The sequence below is a fragment of the Saccopteryx leptura genome, chromosome 1 (genome assembly GCF_036850995.1).
Source record: "Saccopteryx leptura isolate mSacLep1 chromosome 1, mSacLep1_pri_phased_curated, whole genome shotgun sequence".
Taxonomy (NCBI): Eukaryota; Metazoa; Chordata; class Mammalia; order Chiroptera; family Emballonuridae; genus Saccopteryx; species Saccopteryx leptura.
This window is the reverse complement of record NC_089503.1, coordinates 278,876,125-278,888,879: the sequence shown is the minus strand read 5'-3', so window position 1 is coordinate 278,888,879 and position 12,755 is coordinate 278,876,125.

The following is a 12,755-nucleotide window of genomic DNA, read 5'->3' as shown; positions in this document are numbered from 1 at the left end:
GGGGTGAGAAACATCACTCCTGTGATTAGATTATCTTGTGTAAGACTCCATCAGAGAGACTGGAGAGATTCTCTTGATTTGATGAAGTAAGCTTCCAGGTTGTGAAAGGGCCACATGGTTAGAACTAAAACTTGAGGGCAGCATCTCAGAGTTAAGAGAATGGAGATATTAGTCTTATAACCACAAGACATTGAGTTCTAAGACCTGAAGTCTCAGATGAGATCATAGCCCTGGTTGGCACCTTGATTTCAGCCTGGTGAGACCCTTGCCCATTTAATCTGTACTTGGACTCTTGACCCACGGAAATGGTGGATATTAAATTTGTATTGTTTTAAGCCACTAGGTTTTTGATAATTTGTTATGCATCAATAAAAAACTAACAGTGCAATTTGATAAATTTTGACATATGTGTACATATGGGAAACCATAAACAAAATCAAGATAATAAAAATACTCATCACCTACCCTTAAATTCTCTGCGCCTTTTTATAATCCATCCCTCCAATCTTATCCCAACTTCTTATATTTCTACACAAGCCCTGGTCTGCTTTCTTTTATAAATTAGTTTGTCTTTTCTAGTTTTTTTTAATAACTGGGATCATACAGTATGTATTCTTATTGGTTTGGCTTGTTTTACTCAGTAAAATTATTTGAGATTTATCTATGTTATATTATATAACAATCAATCCATTTTATGAGTATATGTATTAACCATGATTTTTATTCATCTATTCAACAGTTGATGTGTATTTGAGTTGTTTCCAGTTCTTAGCTATTACACATAAAGATACCATGAGTATTTGCGTATATGTTTTTGTTTGAACATATGCTGTCACAGATAAGTTCACTGTTTTTGACCTAATATAAATTAGATCTTATGAACTTGCCATAGTAACTTACTGTGTTTGGCAGGTATTGTATTTTTCTCAAATTGAAGGCAAGACCCTCTGCCAGCAAAAAAGATTATGACTCGCTTCATTGCGATACTTTTTTATGGTGTTCTGGAACCAAACCCACAATATCTCGGCTGTATGAATTTCTTATTCATGCCCATTGAACCCCTTGTGGTTAAACTATTCATAACATAGCTTTAACATTGTTCTACAAATGTCACAGTCTAGGAGAAGTTGTTATTCTAAAACATGACCAAAAAAAGGAAGTAAAAAGCAGAAATGGTATACTGCACCATCTTTTAAAAACAAGTCTTGATTTTATTTGAGAGAGAGACAGATAGAGGAGAGAGTGTGTGGGGGGAGATAGAGAGCAAGTCTCAGTCTCCATTTTCTGGAAAAATGAATAAGTGTTAAAAATTCAATAAACTTTTATTATCAGTTTATTAGGTGTCAGACTCTGTACTGGGCATTCAGAATATAGTAATGACTAAGACAATATGTCATAGCCAGGAAGTCTTGGGATCAAGATCAACTCAGCTCAGCTAACTCCAGAGTGGGCTCCCTTAATCACTACCTCTTAAAGTCTTCTTATAAATAAAACTATTCTTCATTGTGTTTTCATTAACAGTGAAGGATAAAATTGTATTGATGTTTCCACACCAACATTTGTCATAAAAGTAACAAATATTGGTATCTTAAGATTGCTTCTTCAATTATTCAGAATATCTCTGTGAAACTTGAAAATGATGGTTTATTCAGAATATCTCTGTGAAACTTGAAAATGTTTTTTTCTAAGTTATTAGTTGTGTCAATTTCCACACTCTCTTTCACTGGGCAATTCAGTTTTCTGATTTTTATTTTTATGATGTTAGATCAATCTTTTCAGGCACTTATTGGGAAAGCATGTAACCATTCTTAGCCCAAGCTGGGTCCTGCTCCTTCTTATTGGACCCAACTGCTTAAAAGCATGATGCTGGAATAGGTGGCCCTCCATTCAACTGTCGCTTAGCTATCTTATCTCTAAAAAGTGACTTATTCCTTTTACACCTCATTTTTTTCATATGTATATTTCATAGAGATATCATTTACCTCAAATTATTGTATACTGTATAAATTCATAAATAAAGTACTATTTGCCTCAAGTCTGATGTTAGCTTGCCTTCAATCAATGTCAGGTACTCATATAAAATGAAGGGGCAGGCCAGAAAGTTTCTAGGTTTAATGTCATAGAATCTGTGACCCATAGAAACCAATAGATTTTCATCCAATGGTCTAGGGGTTATTCCATATTATTTAGATTTCTATGAATTCAACTGGAACTTTTTATGTTGGAACATTCTGAATATTGCTTCTGAATGGCAGTCTTCTCAAACTGCTGAGGACTGACTGTGTTATTCCAACTTTACTGTCTTCTTACAGCAAAATAAAGAAAGTGAAAACTGTGAACTTAAGTGTGAGATGCCATTTCCTTAAGATAATTATCAAGATAGCTAGTGTTCTGGACAACAATCATTGGCTCAGTATTCCTCTTAGCACATTCTTTCTAAAAAAGGTCCAGTGAGAAAAATTCATTTCTTTAGTGCACTCAAAGCATTTATGGGAGAGGCTCCTATAAATCTTTCTGGCGCGTAACAATGGATAATAAAACTTAAGGTTTGGAACTCACTTTGTGTCTTACTTTCTGGCTATACCTTTGTGACATAGAAAATCCATATGGTAAAGTCTCCCATCGCCTGATTCAAGGAGACTTTCTTTGAAGAGAGAGTCTTCAACTAGGAGGTTGCTAGTGACCTCTTATTTAGTTGTTCTCTCTTAGATTTTTCTAAACTAAGACTTTTCACAGGACTTCATATAATTTTTCCAGCTTTTCTGGTATAAACCATCTGTGGTCATTTCTCAGTCTAGCTAGGTCATGGGAAAGTTCTCTCTTTCCTGCATAACACATATACAAGTCCTGCTCACCACAGCCACTTTTTAGTAGTAAATAGTTCCATTTATCTCTAAGGAATTTAGATGTACGCACAATGCCAAATTTGTTGCCTTGTGAAAAAAATTCTAATGCTCATGTATTTAAATAAATCATTGTCGGTTTTTAAGATGAATTTTTTCTCGTTCTTAAAGAAATAGTCTCTTATGGAACCTCTGTTAGAAAATTAAAGAGCATTTTTCAAATGCTCTTTTTTATTTGTGGGGAGTATATTTGTTGGTTTTTCGGATACTTTATAACTTTAAAACAACCAGTGAAAAGCTAGAGAATATAAAGTATATTGCTAGCATTTGCATCATCTCTTGGTTATGTCATATCCAGTCCTGTTTCTTCAAGGTCTTTATCACTTATCTTTTCTCATTAGACAAATTCTTATCCCTTTTCAAAACCAAGCCCTGACACCTTTTCATGACCACTATAATTTTACGAAGCCTCTGAATTTCAAAATACAAATTATTCTCTATTTTGATTTTGAACATAACCTGTCATAAGTATTTGAATTTTCTTTTATGTATCAGTTTCTATGGAGTAAAACTCTAAGATCCTTGAGGGCAGGGGGACTATCTCATATAATTCTACTCAAGTCCAGCTATATGCCTGGTCATTGCAAACATGGTACTTTAAATAATAATTTCTAAAAATAGCAATACATACCTCTTGTTTATATTCTAGACAATAACAAGAGAATAAAGCAATTCTAAAACGACAAAAATTGTAAGAAATATATTTGTCAGTTTTGTGGCTTTTTTTCTGTGAAAATGTATGTGTGAACAAACTGAGATGATATATTTTGATATCTTTCTTTTTTTAAAATAACACATCATCAATTTAGTATTTTGAATATTATCCAAATGCATAATTGTGTTAACCATTGTTTATTTAATCATTGACTTATTAGGCATTGAAGTTTTTTTCAGCTTTGCTTTTGTTTTTAAAGGTGTTTTGATAAAAGTCTGTATATCTTTCTTTCAGAAAATATTTGCCCACTTATAATTCCAACAAACTATCATAATGCTCTTTCACTTCATTTTGGCAAGCTCTAGGCATTGTCACTGTGTATACTCATATATGTAAAAAAATTTATAAGCAAAGGTTTTTATGTTATTTATAATTAATTATATCTTTTGTTTATTGGAGGTTATCAATTTCTTATGTTTAAAAGACATTTAAATTCTTTTTGTGAACTACTTGTGATTCATCTTGAAATTTATTCGATGTGCAACTTGTTTATAAGAACTCATTATATATATATATGTATATATATATGGAATATTATCTGAATCCATACATACGGTAAATACTTTTCCATTTTAGTGTTTACCTTTTAATTTTGATAATGGCATTTTTTGATAATATTTGCAAATAATCGATTTAATAATTATTTCTTCATGAACATTTGCTTTTTTTTTCTAATTTTGATCTTTTTGCTTTGAATTTTTAATATTTAACTCGGAACTACTTGTTTTTTTCTCAAATAATTGATCAATTTTCCAGAACCATTTATTGAAGTCTTTGTTTCTATTTACTGTACATTTTCTTAGTTATTGTATATTTTTTTACTGATTTCACATTTTTTTATTGATTATACATGTATCACACACAAATTTATTATATAGCTGGGTATTTTAGGGCTGGCTCCTAATTATAGTCCATTTATCTGTTCATTCTTGTTCCAGTTTCACAGTTTTGATCAGTATATCTTTATAACAAATTTTAATGTTCAGTAAGATAAAATCCTCATATTATTATTCTGTTCTTATTAAAATTTATTAGATTTTCTTACCTATTTTGATCTTACAGAAGTTCAGAAGTATTTGACAAGTTAAAAATATCTGTGGGATTTTGCATAGAACTGAACTAAGCTTTAGGATTATTTGAGATGCACCAATAGAATATTTTATAGCATTCAGTATTTTTTTTTCAAGTCAGACTAACATTCTTCCCACGCTAGAAGGAAACTAATGCTGAACTACACCCTAGTCCAAGGGTAGAATATGTAGGATGTTCAGCTTGCTGTCATTTATATCTACAAAGCACTTATATATATATATACAAAGAGGCTTTGCAAAGTAGCTCACAGTTCTTATTTTACTTATCTGTTGCTTTAAGGTAGAACACTGACATGAGTTTTTTCTCAATAAATCTCAACCAATTATTTTAATCCCATGACATTTTGCACAAAATGTTAAAGTAAACATCTTAAACAACTTTTATATTTAAATGAGGTTTAAAAATTTATCATGGGAAAGTTGTCTTAAAAGCTAGTTGTACTGCTGTACTCATAAACAACAAAAAATAGTTTTTATTCATCTAAGCCTCCTTATCTGTCTATTGTTTTTGGGTTCCATTCAGTTTTTTGTTGTCCCAAATGCATGTGTCCTTGTTTCTGGTGGGAATTCTTGCTAAGTGAGATGTGTCTTTCTCTTCCTTTGGGAGTTGAACTATCTCAAAATCATCTTTTCTCTTGTTTTCCCATAAATTCTGCTTCTCAGATGACAGTGCCCACGTTCAGCTTCACAAACATCTGACTAAAATGCATTTAATTTTCTTTAGAAGTATGTATTGTAAACTGAATGCACTTTAGTTTTTAGAAAAGTTCAAGGTAATTCAAGGCCTAGATAGACAGAGAATTTTTATGTTCATGGTGAGTGCAAGAAGAGTAGCCTTATTTTCCAAAACTGTCCATGGGGAACAGAATCTTGAGATGAGAAAAAAATTCAATTAGTGTAAATAACTATGTATTTATTTATTTGGCTTTTTATAGACAATTGTGAAGGAAAGACTGCCTACTGTTAAGAAGGAGATTTTTTTGTAATACTTATTTTATGTTTTTATCAAAATAACAATCCAGTAACAAATCAAAAATAGCATATTGGTGGTGGCTGCAGGTAAGGTGTTGACTTGCAGATTCAGTGTATGTTTTAGAAATTCATTATAGTCTTTGAAAATTTCCTGAATTTTTTACAATTAGAAAAATAAAAATCTTAACATGTTCTCATAATAACTTCTATCAGGAATACCAGGAAGGTGCTTTTAAGACATAATTTAGAAACACATAGATGAAATCAAATAACTTCAGTAAGAAAACATCTTGTTTTAGCTTCAGGACAAGCTGTAAAATTGAAAATTTTTATGTTAGTAAAAAAATAAATTGAACAAGGTGAACTGAGGAACAGAATAAGGCAGAGGTAGGGTCACAGGGAGCAAAGGGGCAGCTGTGAGAGGGAAGGGGGAAGAGGGGATGGGATCAGAGAAGGCAAAGGGATTAGTGAAATTACATATACACTAGAAAGCCCAGTGGTCATACGAAATGACCGCTGTTCTAGATATTATAAATTGTAATTAAAATGATTTGTGCAAAGGTGTCTGCTAATTCAAACTGAATTACCCAGGGCAGGCGGCGAGGACGCCCCTTTGCTTACTGCCCCACGGGGTTTCCCCCTTCTACTTGCTTAATTGCTTAAAGTAGAGTGCAATGAAGGAAACCACTGGTGGTACATTTCTTAAGAGCCACTGCTAGCTCAATCAATAAAGATGATTTAAATAATAAAATGTTAATTCACATGTCAAAGATCTCTTTGTACACAACATTTCTTGTGTAGATCTTTCCATCATTTTAAAGCTCGCCTTGCAGAGGACCATCAATTATTTTTAATTTTATGTCCGTTCTTTCACAAACTCTTGAACAGACAACATAAAGTTGACCGTGTCCAAATGCAGGCTCAGGTAAAAAAATGCCAACACGCTTAAGCATTTGGCCCTGAGACTTATTGATGGTCATAGCAAAGGCAAGTTTTACAGGAAATTGTCTACGTCTCAATTGAAACGGCAACCCTGTTTGCGATATAGCCAAATCAATTCTTGGAATGACATGTATTTCATCTTTAGAGGAGCCAGTCAAAGACTTAGCTATTATGACATTATTTTTCTTTTTTTTTTTTCTTTTCTTTTTTTTGTATTTTTCTGAAGCTGGAAACGGGGAGAGACAGTCAGACAGACTCCCGCATGCGCCCGACCGGAATCCACCCGGCACCCCACCAGGGGCGACGCTCTGCCCACCAGGGGGCGATGCTCTGCCCCTCCAGGGCATTGCTCTGCCGTGACCAGAGCCACTCTAGCGCTTGGGGCAGAGGCCAAGGAGCCATCCCCAGCGCCTGGGCCATCTTTGCTCCAATGGAGCCTTGGCTGCAGGAGAGGAAGAGAGAGACAGAGAGGAAGGAGGGGGGGGTGGAGAAGCAAATGGGCGCTTCTCCTATGTGCCCTGGCCAGGAATCAAACCCGGGTCCCCCTCACGCCAGGCCGACGCTCTACCGCTGAGCCAACCGGCCAGGGCCAACATTATTTTTCAATTGGAGAACCTCTAGTCTTGTACCATTGCAAAGACCCCTTCTGGTGTTAAGATTTCTTAACAGTATAATAATTGCTCCAATCTTTAACCTCAATTTGTGAGATGGCATGCCAGAAGGCAGGACTATTTGAATGCTGTGGCGACTTCACCCCATTGGCTAGTACAGTTACACAAGCAACCAATAAGCTATCGGTGACAAACAGACACTTAAGCTGCATATAATAAAGATAACACAGAGATACAGATAACAGGACAGCAAATCCCAGAGGGAAGAGGGGGAGGGAGTTAGAGGAAGGGTAGCAAAGGGAGTGTAATGGGAGACATGGGGTGGGGGATGAGGGTGTTATATTGAATGGGACACTTGAATCCATGTTAACACAATAAATCAAAATTAATAAAAAAATTCAAAACTGAAAAAAAATAAATTGAGTAAGTAATAGACCCTGATGTTTTCTTTTTTTTTCTTTTTTTTTTTTTTTTTTGTGACAGAGAGAGACAAAGAGAGGGACAGATAGGGACAGACAGGAAGGGAGATGAGAAGCACTAATTCTTCATTGTGGCCCCTTAGTTGTTTATTGATTGCTTTCTCATATGTGCCTGGACCAGGGGCTACAGCAGAGCAAGTGACCCCTTGCTCAAGCCAGTGACTATGGGCTCAAGCCAATGACCTTGGGCTTCAAGCAAGTGACCTTTGGGCTCAAGCCAGTGACCATGGGGTGATGTCTATGATTCCACACTCAAGCCAGTGACCTCGTGCTCAAGTTAGATGAGCCTTCACTCAAGCCGGCAACCTTGGAATTTTGAACCTGGGTCCTCCGCATCCCAGTCTAATGCTTTATCCACTTCACCATCACTGAGTCAGGCTAGACTATGATATTTTAATATCAACACATCTTTAGAAGCAATGCCAACATCAGAGACCATAGAGACATGGCTGTAGGGTGGATTGCTGAGAATCACATGCTTTTCCTGTACTTTTGAGCTATAAAATTTAGAGTCTTATGGCAGTGGGGATTCTGATGTATTTAGAGCAATATCCCTCTGGAATCCTCTTTATAAAGATCCATGTGAATTTCCATTCCTCATGTATATTTGAGAGCCTGAGCATATGTGCATCTACTACAGTATGTGAAACCAGAAATAATGATCCTTTTCCTTTAAAGGATAAATAACTACCCTCAAAAAACTGGACTGTTATTCTTTTTTTTTAATATATATTTTTCTGAAGTGAGAATTGGGGAGGCAGAGACAGATTCCCACATGCGCCTGACCAGGATCTACCTGGCATGCCCACTAGGGAGCAATGCTCTGCCCATCTGGGCCATTGCTCCATTGCAACCAGAGTCATTCTAGTGCAGTGTTTCCCAATCTTTTTTGTGCCATGCCCCACCTTAACCTTTGTAAAATTTTTATGTCCCCCCTATGTAACATACATAATTTTAACATTAAAAAATTGATTTGTTCACTTAATAAACATAAACGATAGGTTCTAGGAAGAAATCACTATGAAATTGTTAACAAAACACAGTAAGTAAAATTTCAAAACATATAATGAAAAACAGAAATTTAAATTCCAAATAATTTTAATACAGATTTTTCTATATTAATTTATTATTTTAATTTAGTGTGATCCTTGCGCTTGATGCTTGCTGCACAGAGATTTTATATTAGGTTCCAATTTGGTTAGCTTTAGTCTCAAGTCTCCACGTTGTGTTATATCCAGCCAATTTCTTTTTTTTACCAGTAAATCATTTACAGCACTAAATCCACATTCAGCTAAAAATGAAGATGGAAATGGTAGCAATAGTTTTCTTGCACATTTGGTTGAATTTGGGTATTTGATTTCTGTTTCCTCACAAAGCCATGCCATCGCTCCTTTGATATTAAATAAAGCTTTAACTGACTCATCATTTTGCAATTCTGCGAGTTCTTCTTGATACTGCATATTTGATATATCAGACAAATCCACTAACATTGGCTGCATCATCCACGTTGGGAAATCAATTTGTTTTAAATCAGAAAATCTTTCTTTTAAATCAGCCGATAGAATATTCAAATGATTGACAATAACAAGTAAAGCGGTATCACTTCACATTTTTGGAGTCAATGAAACTGTTTCAAGTTTTTGTTGTTAATATGTTTCTGACATAACTCAATATTGGTAATGAAACCAAATATCTTTGCTTTTGCATCGACAAGAGTTTTATTTGTTCCTTGAAGTTGCTTATTTAATATATTTAGTTTTTCAAAGATATCAGCTAAATAACTCACAAATGCTTTACCATCTATTGTTAACAGATACTTCATTTCAGGTTTGTCACTTAAAAAATCACTAAGAGTATCAAACAGTTCCATAAATCTTTTCAAACAGTTTCCTTTAGATAGCCATCTTATTTCAGTATGAAGTAAAAGTCACATGGTCTTCATTTTGTTCTTCACAAAATAGCTTGAAAAGATGCTCACATTTGGCACTAGCTTTAATAGCATTAACACACTTTATTACTGTATGTAATACTTCATTCAGAACAGGCGAGATGTTTTTAGCTACCAAGTTTTCCCTATGAGTAACACAATGCACAAGAATCATTTCTGGATTCGCATCTTTCATCAATTTTAAGCAGCCATTTTTCTTGCCCATCATATTGGGAGCACCATCTGCAGCACAAGATGTTATATTTTTCATTGGTATATCATTGACATCTAAGTAGTTTTTTAGCTTATTATATATATATATCTTTGGAGGTAGTGGTGCTTTCTAATCTTTTACAGAACAACATTTCTTCAGCAAAATGTCCTTTATCAATATATCTTACGTAAGTTATCAATACTGCCTCACTGTCTCTCAAAGTTGATTCATCCATTTGCAAGGAGAATTTTCTTGTTTTCAGCTTTTCAATAAGTTGTTTTTCAATATCCTCACTCATTTCATCTATTCTTCTGCTAACAGTATTGTCTCTGAGTGGCATAGCTTTTACATCTTTGTCATCTTTTTCAAGAACCGTTTTAAGAAATGCTGATATTGATGGTTTTATTAAATTCTCTCCTATAGTGTGATTTTCTCCAGTTTTAGCGATGAATAAAGATATTTGATAACTAGCCTCAAGAACATGCTTATTAGTTGAAGTATGAGCAGTAAATAGAGACTTTAATGTTGTTCTTTTTTCAAAAAATTTCTTTAAAGTTTTAAAGTAACTCAAATCTGAATTAATATGAGCACTATGTTTTGCCTTCAAATGCGCCTCAAGACGACCTCGTTTCATTGATTCGTTGGTCAAGCATTGCTGGCATAAAAGACAAAAAGGAATCCACTCATCGTGAACAGCGGGTATGAACCCAAATTTTAAATATTCCTCCGAATATTGACGAGTTTTTTTCTTGCTTGCACCACTCATTTTACTATGGGCTATAAGAAATAAAAATAAGATCAATTAAAAACTAATATTAAAATATGTGTTAAAATATATTCAATGTGACATAGAGTAAACGTATACTAAAAATTCATATTTATTTAAATGTATATAACACATTTACTACACTACCACCGCAAATCAAAAGGTATCTATATTTTTTCCACTTGACAATTTTCTGGAAAGTTATGCTTCTAAAATTAAAATTGTCATGCATGCACTATTATAGCCCCAATAATATTTATAAAATATTAGTGCTTTCTAGCCCCGATGCAAGAAGTACTTAATAAAGAGTTTAATATTGATAAAAATAAAATCAAATACTTACCAATTATATCTATACAATATATATATGTATATTTATTAAATCAACGAGCTTTTACAACAGTTTTGACTGACACTTATTTTAAATTAACACCAACTGAATGATGTGAAACACTACAGAAGTTGTGATGGGCCAATTAGGTGAGAATAACTGCATTGTTTAGCAAGTTTTTAAAATGTCCAGGGTTCCCCGTGGCAGACAGCATGCTCTGTGGTGAAACCAGGATGAAGTTTACTTGATGACGCCAATCACCCAGCTGATATTTTGGTCTCGTCAAACGGAATTATACTTAATAATTATTTACCGCAATTATTTAAGAATTGCATTTTTTGTTAAATTTGGCACCGATATCTAGCATTGCATTTAAATGGCCCGGGGCAAAAGAGTTAAAGTCGTGTTGAGTCCATTTTCAAATTGCCCTCCTTAACTATCGAATTGCCCCCCTGTGGGTCGTGGGCCCCACGTTGGGAAACACCATTCTAGTGCCTCAGGCAGAGGCCATCGAGCCATCCTTAGCACCCGGGCCAATTTTGCTCCAGTAGAGCCTTGGCTGCGGGAGGGGGAGAAAGAGATAGAGAGAAAGGAGAGGGGGGAGGGTGGAAAAGCAGATGAGCGTTTCTCCTGTGTGCTCTGGCCGGGAATCGAACCAGAGACTTCCACATGCTGGGCCAATGCTCTACAGCTGAGCTAGCCAGCCAAGGGCTTGGACTGTTATTCCAAATACTTAATATTATTATTTCTTTATTTTAAAACATTAAGCATAGACTAAATTATTTCAAATTTGGTTTAGATTCAATTCAATTTTTGTTTATTAAGGAGATGTTATTTATCCCAGACAAGAAAAAACTAAAAGAGTTTATCACCACCAAACCAGAATTACAAAGTGTCTTCTTTAAGAAGAAGGAAAAACGTTTAAAAAGATGAATAACAAAATGGCATAATTACATATATATTGACAATTACTTTAAATGTAAATGAATTAATTGTTCCAACTAAAAAACATAGGATGGCTGAATAGGTAAGAATACAAGGCCTTTACATATACTGTCTACAAGAGACACATACTTCAGATTGAGACACACAGAGACTGAAAGTAAAGGGATAGAAAAATATATTTTATGAAAGTGGAGACCAAAAAAAGAAACAAAATACAAAAAACTGGGTTAGCAATGTTTATACAAGACAAAATAAACTTTAAAATAAAATAAAGGCTATAAGCCTGACCAGGCAGTGGCGCAGTGGATAGAACATTGGACTAGGATGTGGAGAACCTAGGTTCGAAACCCCAAGGTCACTGGCTTGAGCATGGGCTCACCAGTTGGAGCACAGGATCATAGACAGGACCTCATGGTCAATGGCTTGAGCCCAAAGGTTGCTGGCTTGAGCCCAAAGGTTGCTGGCTTGAGCTCAAAGTTGCTGGCTTGAGCAAGGGTTCACTCACAATGCTATATTCCCCTGGTCAAGGCACAGATGAGAAAGCAGTCAATGAACAACTAAGGTGCCACAATGAAGAATTGATGCTTTTTATCTCTCTCCTTTCCTGTCTGTCTTTCCCTATCTGTCCCTCTCTCTATCTCTATCACAAACAAGCAAACAAAAAAACCAAAGGCTGTAACATGAGACAAGAAGGACCCAACAATTCTACTTCTGAATATTTATGTAATATTTTATTTATTTATTCATTTTAGAGAGGGGGGGGGGAAGGAGCAGGAAGCATCAACTCCCATATGTGCCTTGACCAGGCAAGCCCAGGGTTTTGAACTGGCGACCTTAGTGTTTCCAGGTTGACACTTTA